The 15,073-nt window shown below is 46.3% G+C and overlaps 1 protein-coding gene across 1 annotated transcript in view; it reads left to right on the plus strand.

Moving 5' to 3' along the window:
- Window positions 1-629: 629 nt before the first annotated feature.
- The window catches only part of LOC126484083 (cytochrome P450 6k1-like), a 66,129-nt gene continuing 51,685 nt past the window's right edge, over window positions 630-15,073 (plus strand). The window contains exon 1 of the mRNA XM_050107454.1: window positions 630-659. The gene's annotated coding sequence lies outside the window, so the exon portion shown is untranslated. The remainder of the gene's footprint in view (window positions 660-15,073) is intronic.

Below are 15,073 nucleotides of genomic sequence, written 5' to 3' on the forward strand. Positions count from 1 at the left end.
AACTTTGTCCTTGACAACTCCTTCTGTTCCGTAGAAGAAATTTTATATGTGTAATATGTAAAATGTGAGACGTAGCTATTAATAGTTTACATCTGAAAAAAAAATGGTCAGCACGTAGATTTGCACATAAATCCCTTTCTCTTGTTCTTGCTTAAAATGGTAGGGGCTTGCCGGCTACGTCCTGTTGTTCACTGGCTCCACTGTCTATAGTTAGTTACTATCTGCTCTCTACGTCTCTTTCAAGGTCTGCATCCAAATGAACATAACATGACTAGTTCTATACCATTAGAATTAATTGCACAAAAGGTCCATGGGACATGAAACATTACAATAAGGAGAATGATGTCACCGAAGTTATTTACACATCTCCCGACTCAGTGATGCGTAAGATATATCTAAATTCACGCTGTAGTTCTTATCGTCAGATGCACTGACTTTTTTTCCGCATAAATGCGTAGCAGCTTCGATTTTGCCTTTGTCATTGTGACAGTGTATCTTTCTCTCGGACTGACGTGCTTTCCCTGCTGACTTCAGATGACACAGCTATTATCCACCACAGCGCAATACCGACAGATAATTTACTCCGCTGATTAGCAGACGGCAGCTTATATACAGATGCCGAGGCGAGACGCAACCAGTTGCAGCTGAGGAAAGAGCGGGTGAGTGAAGCAACGCTGTCGCTTCGTCTCCCTCCCTCTCTCTCTCTCTCTATCTCTCTCTCTCCCTCCCTCCCTCTCCCTCTCCCACTCGTTCTCGCCTCGTGCGCTCCCCCATTCACACTTATCAGCCTCTCCATGTCAGTAGTAAATATTGACAGAGTTAGCGTCCACCTAAGAAATTCATACAGCCTGAGACCGGTTTGCCAACGGTTGACCTTGATCTTCAGTGCGCATGCACTGTTGGTACTGTCTCAATTGTTTATCTGTTTTGATTACGGTACAGTTCTGTTTGTCAATAGTGGACGTGCGTAACATGCATAAAAGAGAAGAACGGATTTTCAAAAGCAGTCTCATGTGAGAAGTGTGCGTTAAAACTTTCGTGGGGAGACTTTTGGCAAATAAATCGTAATCGTTGTGTTAATTTTTCAGATTTTCATTGCGATCTAAGTATTTTAGACTGACTAATGCCTCGCCAGCGTCGGTGACCAGTATTATCAAGGTATGGAGTGCTGTAGTAGCGGTTAGCTACCTGATGTTACTGCCACAGACTGTTCTCTTGAGACAGTTCATTGTTTCATTTTTATACTCACGACGATGTGATATTTGTTGACTGTAGAAACATTACACAGTGTTCTGTACAGGGTAAGTGAGGAGGGAAGATACATGGTTGAAGGAGCGATAGTATTGGTGATCCTGAACAAAAAACTTCAAATGAAGATATGCCCTTTTCTTAACTGTTTCTGATACACACCTGTTTGAAAATCACAGGCATCACTCGCATGCCCTTCTTCATCGGCACTCACATGGGAATACAACGAAAGCGACATTGTTGTCGGTACTGACCTGTTCGAACGGCCAGTGAGAGTACGTCACTGAAACGTATCCTGGGCTTTGGATCGGTCACCGTGGAGTCTTTTCTTGGCCACCGAGGTCAGCCAACTTTACCCCATTAGACTACTGTTTGTGGGGTTAGCTTGAGAGCGAAGTCTGGAAGCGCGCAGAGTGGACACAAAGGAACTCCTCGCTCGTAATTTACATGAGTATGCTAAACTAAGAGTAAAGGACCGAAGGAATGAGCTCAGAGCAGCAACACAGCAGCAGTCTACAAGAGCTGCTAAACGCATTGCAGTTGACGGTGGTCTTATTGAGCATCTTTTGTGAGAAAATATACACAATTAACGGCTATTGGTTGGTGGATTAGGGGGAGGGCACCAATCACGGAGATCATCAGTCCCATCGGATTAGGGAAGGATGGGGAAGGAAGTCGGCCGTGCCCTTTCAAAGGAACCACCCCGAGATTTGCCTGAAGAGATTTAGGGAAATCACGAAAAATCTAAATCAGTGTGGCCGGACGCGGGTTTGAACCGTCGTCCTCCCAAATGCGAGACCACTGGTCACAGCTAACGAAAACGTTAGATCACAATACTTAATTTACCATCTCCTGCATTTGTCCCATTCCCTACTGTTTCCATTAATTTCCTCGGAAACTTAAGAACAGGACATATGTTAGTACTACTTGTTTTGTTCATAATTACAAATACTCTCACCCCCAAAAGCATGTACCTTTCCTTCAGACTCAGCCTGTATTTATCTGCCTACAAGGGTGACTTTCCACTTGTTTATGGTTGCTGGATATTGTTATTCACAACCCTTTGTCAGTGTAAGGGGAACAACATTACCGTGTAATTCAAGTTATGCTGCGGTTGCTCAGACATTTTATTTGGATGGGTAGATTTCATATATGTGTACGTCACCTCTCTCCCTGTCACATATTCACTGGAAAGTAGCGAAGATCATATGCCTCTCTGCCTCTCTATACTTTCGCACACGAGACTAACTGTATTGTTAGCCCTTGTCATGTTTAAATCTCTCTTGGTTCCTTACAGAACTGCGGCATCTCTTTTATGCTTTTAATAACTGTTTCAAACTTGTTGCCGACTTTGTGAATTTTAATAGCCTCAACAAATATACGACTGTCATTTGCTAAATGTAATCAGAACTTACACGTTAATTAAACGGGTGACATTATTACCGCGACCACTTATGTGTTCTGCCAATTCAGAGTTTTCCATATTTCACTCTCTTCATTGTGTTATGTCCCAGAATACAACTTTTTCAAATAACGTCAGTCACGTCACACGTCCAGACGCATACTTCAGAACTCGTATTCTGGAGCGACGGCGCTCAGTTTCCTGACAGGCGAATGCGAATTAGAGCTCGGAGCATTGCTGAAGGTGGCACACGGTGTGGTGTGTCGTAACAAGCCGGAGACGCAACACCTCTTCGTTCTGTGAGGGTCGTGCTGCGTTCTTAACGTTTGCAATTAACTTCTGACGTAATGCACAGTCATGGCTGGTCCATGTGCTTCACGCACAAGTAAGAGGAATCTTTTTCTTCCACACTTAAAGCATTACTCGTTTGCCTCTTCCTATACACATCTTTTCCTCTGACTTCTTTGGGCCGGCGGGTGTGGCCGAGCGGTTCTAGGCGCTTAAGTCTGGAACCGCGCGACTGCTACGGTCGCAGGTTCGAATCCTGCCTCGGGCATGGATGTGTGTGATGTCTTTAGGATAGTTAGTTTTAAGTAGTTCTAAGTTCTAGGGAACTGATGACCCCAGATGTTAAGTCCCATAGTGGTCAGAGCCATTTTTTGACTTCTTTGGCTTCTCTCTTTCATTGTATCTTATGACTTTGAGAGGTACTCCTTGGGAACTCATACTGTAAATGTATCAGTTGTATTTTGCTCTGTTTTTTTTTATTTTATATCCTAATTTATGAATGTTCAATTCATTCCTAACGACGTCATTCTTAATTCTAAGCTTCTGCACCCTTTTACTGCTCTGAGAAGTCTCATTCCAGCTTTCTGAATTCTACTCACTTCTTTTTGTACAAAGATGAGAAAATATCACAACACCAAGAAGGAGTTGTGCGACATAAACGAAAGTTGATAGGCGTGTTTCTACCTCTGACAGATGATGTCTATTCAAATTTCTAGCCAGTCGCATAATTCTATGAGGATGCAAATCAGGTTTGCTTTAATTTCACGCTGTAACACTCGTAAGCGTTAGTGACCTTTGACACTGGACGTCGTGAGTTGATGTTAGTCAAGAATGCCTTTAAGGCGACAAGGACGCTATCTTGAGTTTGGCCGTGGTCGTGTAACAGGGCTACGAGAAGCTGGATATTTATTCTGCGATATCGCACAAAGGCTTGGCAGGAATGTAGCCACCATACACGATTGCTGGCAGAGGTGGTCACGAGGATGTAAGGACGTAAGAGGACTGGGCTCCAGGCGGCCGTGTTCATCTACATCTACATCCATACTCCGCAAGCCACCTGACGGTGTGTGGCGGAGGGTACCTTGAGTACCTCTATCGGTTCTCCCTTCTATTCCATTCTCGTATTGTTCGTGGAAAGAAGGATTGTCGGTATGCCTCTGTGTGGGCTCTAATCTCTCTGATTTTATCCTCATGGTCTCTTCGCGAGATATATGTAGGAGGGAGCAATATACTGCTTGACTCTTCGGTGAAGGTATGTTCTCGAAACTTTGACAAAAGCCCGTACCGAGCTACTGAGCGTCTCTCCTGCAGAGTCTTCCACTGGAGTTTATCTATCGTCTCCGTAACGCTTTCGCGATTACTAAATGATCCTGTAACGAAGCGCGCTGCTCTCCGTTGGATCTTCTCTATATCTTCTATCAACCCTATCTGGTACGGATCCCACACTGCTGAGCAGTATTCAAGCAGTGGGCGAACAAGCGTACTGTAACCTACTTTCTTTGTTATCGGATTGCATTTCCTTAGGATTCTTCCAATGAATCTCAGTCTGGCATCTGCTTTACCGACGATCAACATTATATGATCATTCCATTTTAAATCACTCCTAATGCGTACTCCCAGTGTTGTGAGGTAACGGGAGAGTTTGTGGCGCCCTGAAAATATTCTAAGTTCGGAGTTGGCGACTGTGCAGGGGCCGCCCGGCGGGCGCGGGCCGCTCGGGACGACGACCACGTTGGCCGAAGCAAGAGGGGCCCAGCCCGATCGCGTGACTGGGAATTCCATGTTGACACTGTGACGAGGACGGCGCTTTGTGTCGATGAAGGAGATGCCTATGCTGGGAGTGACAAAGATGCCGGACTTTGTGAAACCATAATAGCAGACATTTCACAGTTCGTATAGAAATTAATAGTAGCCAGATGAATCATGATACCTCAAAAAGAAACATGTACATCACCATTATTTGCACGACGATTCTGATGGTGTAATCAGATTTTCAATATCTTTATTAGTTTAAAGTTTAATATCTGATTGTAAATTCTACAAGTAACACCCAACAACGAATTTCCAAGCTCTAAACGCTTCATCCGATTTTGTCGATCGATGTGTCTTTACAAAACTATTATTGTAAACCTAAATTGGTATAAATTACAGGCATTTAACTTGAATAGTACATGAGTTATTGGATGTCAAAGTGGTCGTTTACTATCGATCGCGAAAGGCCATAAGTACTCCACAGGTACACGAAAAAAGGGTAGCAGCATGCTTATAAATATATTTATCCGTCTATGTCTTTGTTTATATCCGATATATGCTATTCATGAAGAAGTTGGTCAAATATTTACTGTCTTTTAGAAAGCACAGAGACATTAGGCTACTGGCCTACTTTTGCTTGTTATTCCTTTGATATACACTCCTGGAAATTGAAATAAGAACACCGTGAATTCATTGTCCCAGGAAGGGGAAACTTTATTGACACATTCCTGGGGTCAGATACATCACATGATCACACTGACAGAACCACAGGCACATAGACACAGGCAACAGAGCATGCACAATGTCGGCACTAGTACAGTGTATATCCACCTTTCGCAGCAATGCAGGCTGCTATTCTCCCATGGAGACGATCGTAGAGATGCTGGATGTAGTCCTGTGGAACGGCTTGCCATGCCATTTCCACCTGGCGCCTCAGTTGGACCAGCGTTCGTGCTGGACGTGCAGACCGCGTGAGACGACGCTTCATCCAGTCCCAAACATGCTCAATGGGGGACAGATCCGGAGATCGTGCTGGCCAGGGTAGTTGACTTACACCTTCTAGAGCACGTTGGGTGGCACGGGATACATGCGGACGTGCATTGTCCTGTTGGAACAGCAAGTTCCCTTGCCGGTCTAGGAATGGTAGAACGATGGGTTCGATGACGGTTTGGATGTACCGTGCACTATTCAGTGTCCCCTCGACGATCACCAGTGGTGTACGGCCAGTGTAGGAGATCGCTCCCCACACCATGATGCCGGGCGTTGGCCCTGTGTGCCTCGGTCGTATGCAGTCCTGATTGTGGCGCTCACCTGCACGGCGCCAAACACGCATACGACCATCATTGGCACCAAGGCAGAAGCGACTCTCATCGCTGAAGACGACACGTCTCCATTCGTCCCTCCATTCACGCCTGTCGCGACACCACTGGAGGCGGGCTGCACGATGTTGGGGCGTGAGCGGAAGACGGCCTAACGGTGTGCGGGACCGTAGCCCAGCTTCATGGAGACGGTTGCGAATGGTCCTCGCCGATACCCCAGGAGCGACAGTGTCCCTAATTTGCTGGGAAGTGGCGGTGCGGTCCCCTACGTCACTGCGTAGGATCCTACGGTCTTGGCGTGCATCCGTGCGTCGTTGCGGTCCGGTCCCAGGTCGACGGGCACGTGCACCTTCCGCCGACCACTGGCGACAACATCGATGTACTGTGGAGACCTCAGGCCCCACGTGTTGAGCAATTCGGCGGTACGTCCACCCGGCCTCCCGCATGCCCACTATACGCCCTCGCTCAAAGTCCGTCAACTGCACATACGGTTCACGTCCACGCTGTCGCGGCATGCTACCAGTGTTAAAGACTGCGATGGAGCTCCGTATGCCACGGCAAACTGGCTGACACTGACGGCGGCGGTGCACAAATGCTGCGCAGCTAGCGCCATTCGACGGCCAACACCGCGGTTCCTGGTGTGTCCGCTGTGCCGTGCGTGTGATCATTGCTTGTACAGCCCTCTCGCAGTGTCCGGAGCAAGTATGGTGGGTCTGACACACCGGTGTCAATGTGTTCTTTTTTCCATTTCCAGGAGTGTACTTATCCGTCTGTGTCTTTGTTTATTTCCGATATATGCTATTCATGAAGAAGTTGGTCAAATATTTACTGTCTTTTAGAAAACACAGAGACATTAGGCTACTGGCCTACTCTTGCTTGTTATTCCTTTGATATATGTTTATTTAATTTGTTTACGTATTAATAATGTGTGTTAGAGCGTCTTTATGGCCCAGCCGTAGGTATATTTATTTAATTTCAAGTTATTTAAATGTAATTCCAGTATTTCGAAAGTGTTTTATGTCTGTGAGTGTGCATTGGCTTGAAGACATGGCGGAAGCGCTCTAGCCAATCACAGCGCTCGTGTATGGGGAGACTCGATGGGAGAACAGTACAGCACAGGACACGGGAGGTGCTGGACAGTAAGGTGACGGACTCAGAGTCGCGGGAGAGATGCGTTTAGAAGTGAATGTCTCACGAGCTATGTTGTTGTTCATAATTAATTACGTGCAGTAGGAATCTATTGTTTCCCTGTCATTCAACTTATATTTTATTTAATTGCTGGACCATCGACACCAATAAGTGTTTTGCAGGAATACACCAGATTCTCAAAAGTACTTCTACTATCGTACTCATCATTTAAAGTCGTTAAGATAGTACCTGCAGATTTTATTTAATTGCAATCTTTCATCTATAAGTTTCTACGTTACATTCGCAACTGCCGAGTAATAGCAACCTTTGACCATTCGATCCACGTGTATATTAATATTGTATACCGTAGACTCAGGAGTATTTGGCTTGTAATGCGGCAACTACAAATTCCAGTCCCTAGACAACGAAACCAGCCAAAACTTTTAATATTTCAACTCTGAGTCTGAGGGTACATAGTTGAGGGCCACCTCAGCATCACCATTTCATTTTCACTCATGAAAGCCTGCGATGTGACACCACAGACCGAAGACTATCATGTTCGACCAACGGCACTGGTGCATCGTACTGCATCTGTAGGAGCAATTCGAGCAGCACTTGCGATCGCAGTGACGCAACGAACTGTTACTTCAAGGACAGCTCCGAGCCAGAATCCCTGCAATGTGCTTTCCACTGACCCAAAACAACCCCCATTTGCAGCTTCATTGGCGTCAAGCGAGAGGTCATTGGAGGGCAAAATGGAGGTCTGATGTGTTTTATGATGAAAGCTGGTTCTGCCTTGGTGCCAGTGATGGCCGTATACTGGTTAGAAGGAAGACAGTCGAGAGCCTACAACAAGCCTACTAGATGCATCGGAGGTCCAGTTTGTCTAGCGTGGAATTATGGTTTGCGGTGCGATTTCGTACAACAGCGGGAGCATCAACATTGTTATCTCACGCATCCCGAGGGCAAATTTATACGTGAATCTGGTAATTCGACCTGTCGTGCTGCCATTCGTGAACAGTATTTCAGTGAGCGCTTTCCAACAGGATAACGCTCGACAGCATACCGCTGTTGTAACCTAGCTTGCTTTATAGAGTGTCGAAATGTTGCCACTGCCTGTCTCCGATCGGGGACATATGGCATATCATCGGACGACAACTCCAGAGTCATCTGCAACCAGCATTAACCGTCCCTGTGCTGACCGACCAGATGCCACAGGCATGGAACTCTAGCCCATAAACTGACATACAGCACCTGCGCAACAGAATACATGAACGTTTTCGTGCTTACATTCAACATTCTGGCGGCTACACCGGTTATTAATGTAACAGCATTTCACATTTGCAATGGCTTATCTCGCTCTTAACCTGAGATCTTGCAATCTTAATCACTTAAATGTGTTACGTAAATAAAGGTGTTCCCGAAATTTCAATACTCTGCACTTATTATTGTTTCCGTCAGTGTCTGTTACTCACGACTCACTTCCATACGAAAACGCAGAAACAGCCATGCTGTTATAAAAATGTAAACGTGTCTCTTCCTTTGTATTGTTTCTCAAGTATCTATTTATTCATTGATGTAGATTTCAGAATTTTGCTAGGGTCTTCTCTGTAGCTTTATTACATTCTTATGTGATGTCACAGCATACATTTAAAATATTTAACTTGTTGTATTATTACTATAAAATATTAATATATTTTAATATTAACTAAAAGAAATAGTGATCCAGATGTGTCAATTCTCAAAAGACAGTCGGAATTTGCAACCGAAAAGGCAAAACGTACGCGTCCCAGAGTTAGTAAATGCCAGGAAAAGACCACAGGAGCACAGAGTGGTGGATTTAGAACCGCCGGGAGACCTGATTTGTCATGTTTTCTCGGAGTGATTAATCAGTGGTGCAAAGGTAAAGGACTTCTTTTCAATGTTAAACACGATCTAGGTCTCCGAAAGCCAGGTGTTTACCGCATTCAATGCAAATGAGGCATGTCTTAAGTGATTAGACTGTTAGGACAGTCTAGGACGGTTCTAGGCGCTTCAGTCTGGAACCGCGTGACCGCTACGGTCGCAGTTTCGAATTCTGCCTCGGGCTTGGATGTGTGTGATGTCTGTAGGTTAGTTAGGTTTAAGTAGTTCCAAGTTCTAGGGGACTGATGACCACAGATGTTATGTCCCATAGTGCTCAGAGCCATTTGAACCATTTGAACAGTCTAGGAGAGATGCAAAGAACATAAGCGACACGCCTGACTAAAACAACGAAGGCGAGCCCAGCCTCCAATACGGGGTGTAACAGAAAAGAGTGGACAAAATTTAGAGAAACATTCACTACAATGGCCTGTAGAGGAATAAAATGTGCCATATAGACATGGGCCCCGAAATGCTTTTTTTCCATGTTAGAGCTCGATTTCTTCTTCTCTTTATAATCAAGGGAAATACACACGAATAGAAAGTGCCAGCATTGCGCGAAACGGGAAATGCCTTTACAGTCGCTCCCATTAGCCATCGCGCCGAGTGTTAGCTTCGTTTGTGCGTACAGTACACTTTTGCGAATGGTTCATCATACAATGTGTCAACCTGCACTTTGGTGGAAATGTACTGTTCACGAATTAGTGTTCGTTTCAACGTGATCAGACCGTGTGTTTTCACAATTAGCACGTATGAACAGTCGAGAAACCTCACAAAATTGTGCACTCACATCATCACCAAAGATTTCCTGTCACCGTTTGGGCTGGCATTTTTGGTGACTGTCAAGGCCTCATGTTCTTCCACCCGGGCTCAACGGACGAACTTACCACTCTTTCTTACAGAATACTCTACCACTTCTGCTAGCCTTTATGAGTGCGACAACAAAACATGAACTTCATGCACAAAAGAACTTCAATGTTAATGTTAGTAGGCTTCTAAATAACAGATTCCGTGACGGCTGAATAGGTAGGGGTGGACCAATTCCTTGGCCTCCAATCCCTCAGGACAAAAAAAAAAAAAAGAAGTAAAAGTTCAAATGTGTGTGAAATCTTATGGGACTTAACTGCTAAGGTCATCAGTCCCTAAGCTTACACACTACTTAACCTAAATTATCCTAAGGACAAACACACACACCCATGCCCGAAGGAGGACTCGAACCTCCGCCAGGACCAGCCGCACAGTCCATGACCGTAGCGCCTTAGACGAACGCTCGGCTAATCCCGCGTGACAGGACCCAAACCCACCAGACTTTTGTTTGTGAGGGAATGTGCCTTATGTAATACTAACGCGTTTTGGAATGGTAATTTTTGTCACGCTTTTGTGGTGAATGGTTCATTTTCTTCTACTCTCTCTCAACCATTATTGTTATCAGCAGCTGCTAGCAACTAAACACTACTGAACAAGTTCGTATTTTCCACCGACTCCCCACTGTTGGGGTCGATGTACAGACCGTCAGCTACTCAGGAACTCCTTGCCCTATAGGTTTCGCTGAATTGTTGTAGACGGCAGGCTAGTTTGAGGTCTTCAGTTTCTCCCATTGACATGCAGCTAATACAACAGCTGATCGTCAATAACTGCTGTTACAACTTAATGGGGTTAGGACGTCAAACGGGCCGACTTGGAGCAGGAGAGGCACCACAGGACATTTTAATTTCCACTGTCTATAATTCTACAAATAAATTCATAAAACTTTGTCAGCGTGACCAGGAAGGGTTCAGAATTCACACTCATAGCAGTGGAAGTTCGAAAGCATAACGAAATGATTTTTTTTTTTACATGTGAAATTTAATCATTTTTTTCACTTACTAATGGCAGTATTTGATGCTATAGGTACACTTTTCTTCATAAGTAAGAGAGATACTTCGATGAATTTTGCACAGCATACAACCCATACTTAAAGGTGTATGAAACTCAAGAATTTTCCAAATCTATTAAAAACTTTGGTAAAAATTGAGGTAATTAACTATAAAATTTGTGTTTTTTCTGAACATGAAGTTTAAAATATAACAGTTCATTCGTTTTTTCATAAATTAAATAAATTCTAGAATTTCATACATCTGTGAGTATGGTATGTATGCTGTGCAAAATTCATCGAAGAATCTCTCTAAGTTATGAAGAAAAGTGTCAGAGTTTCACTGTCACTGAAGCAAGCTGCAAATTGATATTCACCTTCCTCAGATCGGCGTCTGCTCAGTGTCCCTTCACTCTCCAACGTAGATACTTACAAGGTGATGAAAAAACAGCGCTGATGAAAACAGCACCTAATATCTATAATTGCTGAGGCCGCGTAAATCTCGTTATGATTGTTCCTGTAAATATTAATAATATAGGGAATCCAGCCGGATGTTCGCGTCGTTCTCGCACGATATTTCAACAGAGTGCCTCGCTGTCTTCTTCAGGTGCTACCTGAGACTGGTCCTTGGCTCGATCGAGTCCAGTATTTATGCCTGGGAGGAGCTGCGCGTTCCCTAATCGGTCCGCGCCGGGTCGAGTGTTCCATCTGTGGTCCGCACCCGCCAGACTCAGCTTCAATGGACCCCTCCAGTCGCAGATGTTCCGACTGCCGTCGGCGCCCGTTCTGGCCGTCCGCAACGGATGTAGTTATCATCTGAGGTGTGTCAGACCTGGTCTGAGATGTTGGGTACTCTATCTCCTGACTGTTACTATGATTTCCACTTCTGTTTCGTGCTGAGCGCTCCCTAATCGGTCCACGCCGCGTCGTGTACCGAGTACCCAACATCTCAGACCAGGTCTGACACACCTCAGATGATAACTACATCCGTTGAGGACGGCCAGAACGGGCGCCGACGGTAGTCGGAACATCTGCGACTGGAAGGGTCCATTGAAGCTGAGTCTGGCGGGTGCGGACCACAGATGGAACACTCGACCCGGCGCGGACCGATTAGGGAACGCGCAGCTCCTCCCAGGCATAAATACTGGACTCGATCGAGCCAAGGACCAGTCTCAGGTAGCACCTGAAGAAGACAGCGAGGCACGCTGTTGAAATATCGTGCGAGAACGACGCGAACATCCGGCTGGATTCCCGAATATCCAAGATGACAACAGATCGCCGGGAAAGCATGAAGAATTACATCAGAAGACTCTACGGGGAGGAGATGTACCGTAACATCAAGAAGCTGGACAAGCTTCGACAAAGGAAAGGGAGGATGCTGTGTTCTCTCAGTTTCCTGCTGAGATGCCAAGAGGGGGAGGTAGTTCCAGTTTTCGCCAGGATCAAGCATCATGTTAACTCGAGAGCGGCAAACAGGATAAAACACCGAGCTAGTCTCGCTCTGGTTAGAGAGAGAGTGCGCGACCTGCGCCACCGGCTGGATGTTTTGTCCAGGGAGTTGCTGTATCTTGACCTAACTATAGCAGCTTCCTTGACCACTCAAGACTGGGACCAGGTTGACGGTGCCTCCTGGTCTCTAGCAGAATGCACCAGCAAGAAGTCAATGGCACGCCAACTAGCCAAGTTTGAGCGCCTCAACAACAAGGCGCAACAGACTGGGGACACACGCACAGTGGTCAACCTAAGTGACAAGCAGCTCGATGAGACCACCTTAAAAGTACTTAGCAAGGGCCTCAATTTCGCAGTGACCCCTAGAAATGTGCCTGTCACAGCTTTCATCAGTGCAGTTGAGCAAGTGGGCAACACACTACCTTCTAGTGTGGCCGAAGAGATCCGAAGAGAGACCTGCAGGGCGCTCACCAAGACCAAGCCACCCAAATCCAACATTTCAGGTGATGAAAGGGTGGCCCTGAGGCGTCTCCGGGAGGATGACAGCATTGTGGTGTTGCCCACAGATAAGGGGAACTCCACAGTCATCCTAAAGAAAACAGAATATGACAGAAAGGTGCAACAACTTCTGGAGGATCCTGCATACAGGTCAATAGCAAGCGACCCTACAGAGAAAGTGGACAAAAAGACCAGGGCTCTGTTGAAGGAGATGGGCCTGCCTGAACAAGTCATCAAGAAGCTGCGTCCCAAAGCGCCAGCACCGCCTAGACTTTATGGACTCCCCAAGGTTCATAAGGATGGGGTTCCACTGAGACCTATTGTCAGCAATATTGGCGCAGCAACTTACCCTACTGCGAAATACCTGAAGATGATGTTGACACCACATGTGGGTAAATGTGCACATCACATCCGGAACTCAGAGGATTTCCTGCAACGACTGGGCCAGCAACACATCACAGACACAGACATCATGGTTAGTTTCGATGTGGTGTCTCTCTTCACACGGGTACCACTGAAGGAGTCACTTGAGCTTATTGGAGAGAAGTTCGATGGGGCTCTCCTTGATCTATTCAGGCATGTACTCACCTCGACGTACTTCCTATATGGGGGTCAATTTTACGAACAAACAGAAGGGGTGGCTATGGGCAGCCCTCTATCACCAGTGGCGGCCAACCTATTTATGGAAAGGTTTGAAGAGGAAGCACTCTCTTCAGCCACATATCAACCCAAGTGCTTTTTTCGGTATGTGGATGATACCTTTGTCATCTGGCCCCATGGTAGAGAGAAGTTAGATGAGTTCCTGCTACATCTGAACTCTTGCCATCCGAACATTCAGTTCACAATGGAAATGGAGAAGGATGGACTACTTCCTTTCTTGGATGTTCTGGTGAAGAGAAAGGCAGATGGCACATTTGGACACAGTGTGTACCGCAAACCTACGCACACTGACTTATACCTACAAGCCAGCAGTTGCCACCATCCAGCACAGAAGAATGGAGTGCTCAAAACACTGGTCCACAGAGCACAAACTCTGTCAGATACTGATAGTCTGGCCACAGAAATAGAACACTTACAATCAGTGTTCAGCAGGAATGGGTACTCCTCTAGAGATATCCAGAAGGCACTTCAACCTGCTAACCGGCCAAAGGATCAAGAAGAAGAACCAGAAGAGGCAAAGAAGATGGCATACCTGCCATATGCCGGACCTATCTCTGCCAAGATCAGCAGGATTCTCCAGAAATATGACATCAAGAGCATATTTTGCCCACCCACCAAAATTGGGGCTATGCTGGGGAATGTAAAAGATGACCTGGGGCTACGCAAGCCAGGTATTTACAACATACCATGCCAGTGTGGGATGTCATACATTGGCCAGACCACCAGAACTGTGAACATCAGGTGTAAAGAACACCAGAGACATACCAGACTCAGGCAGGCAACTAAATCAGCCATAGCAGAGCATTGTCTGGAACTTGGTCATTCAATGGATTACAATGACACCAAGATTGTAACACAGACCTCAAGATATTGGGACAGTGTCATTAAAGAAGCCATTGAGATTAAGGTCACAGACAATCTAATCAACCGTGACTCGGGATACCAAATCAGCACTGCCTGGAATCCAGCACTTGAGCTTGTGAAAACTCAACGCAGGACACTCCGGGATTCTACAAGAAATAGAAGTGGAGACCGAGAGAACAGCCGTGAGACAAGGTGTCTGACATTGGAGACCAGATCTGACACACCCCAGATCATGAACTCGACTTCAGAAGACAGCCAGGCCGGGCGCGGACGGTGGAGGGAACACCAGCGACCAGAGAGGGACAATGTAGCCGCGTCTGACGGGCGCGGACCTCAGACGGAACACACGACGCGGCGTGGACCGATTAGGGAGCGCTCAGCACGAAACAGATGTGGAAATCATAGTAACAGTCAGGAGATAGAGTACCCAACATCTCAGACCAGGTCTGACACACCTCAGATGATAACTACATCCGTTGAGGACGGCCAGAACGGGCGCCGACGGCAGTCGGAACATCTGCGACTGAAGGGGTCCATTGAAGCTGAGTCTGGCGGGTGCGGACCACAGATGGAACACTCGACCCGGCGCGGACCGATTAGGGAACGCGCAGCTCCTCCCAGGCATAAATACTGGACTCGATCGAGCCAAGGACCAGTCTCAGGTAGCACCTGAAGAAGACAGCGAGGCACGCTGTTGAAATATCGTGCGAG

The sequence above is a fragment of the Schistocerca serialis genome, chromosome 6, assembly GCF_023864345.2.
Source record: "Schistocerca serialis cubense isolate TAMUIC-IGC-003099 chromosome 6, iqSchSeri2.2, whole genome shotgun sequence".
NCBI classification, from domain to species: Eukaryota; Metazoa; Arthropoda; class Insecta; order Orthoptera; family Acrididae; genus Schistocerca; species Schistocerca serialis.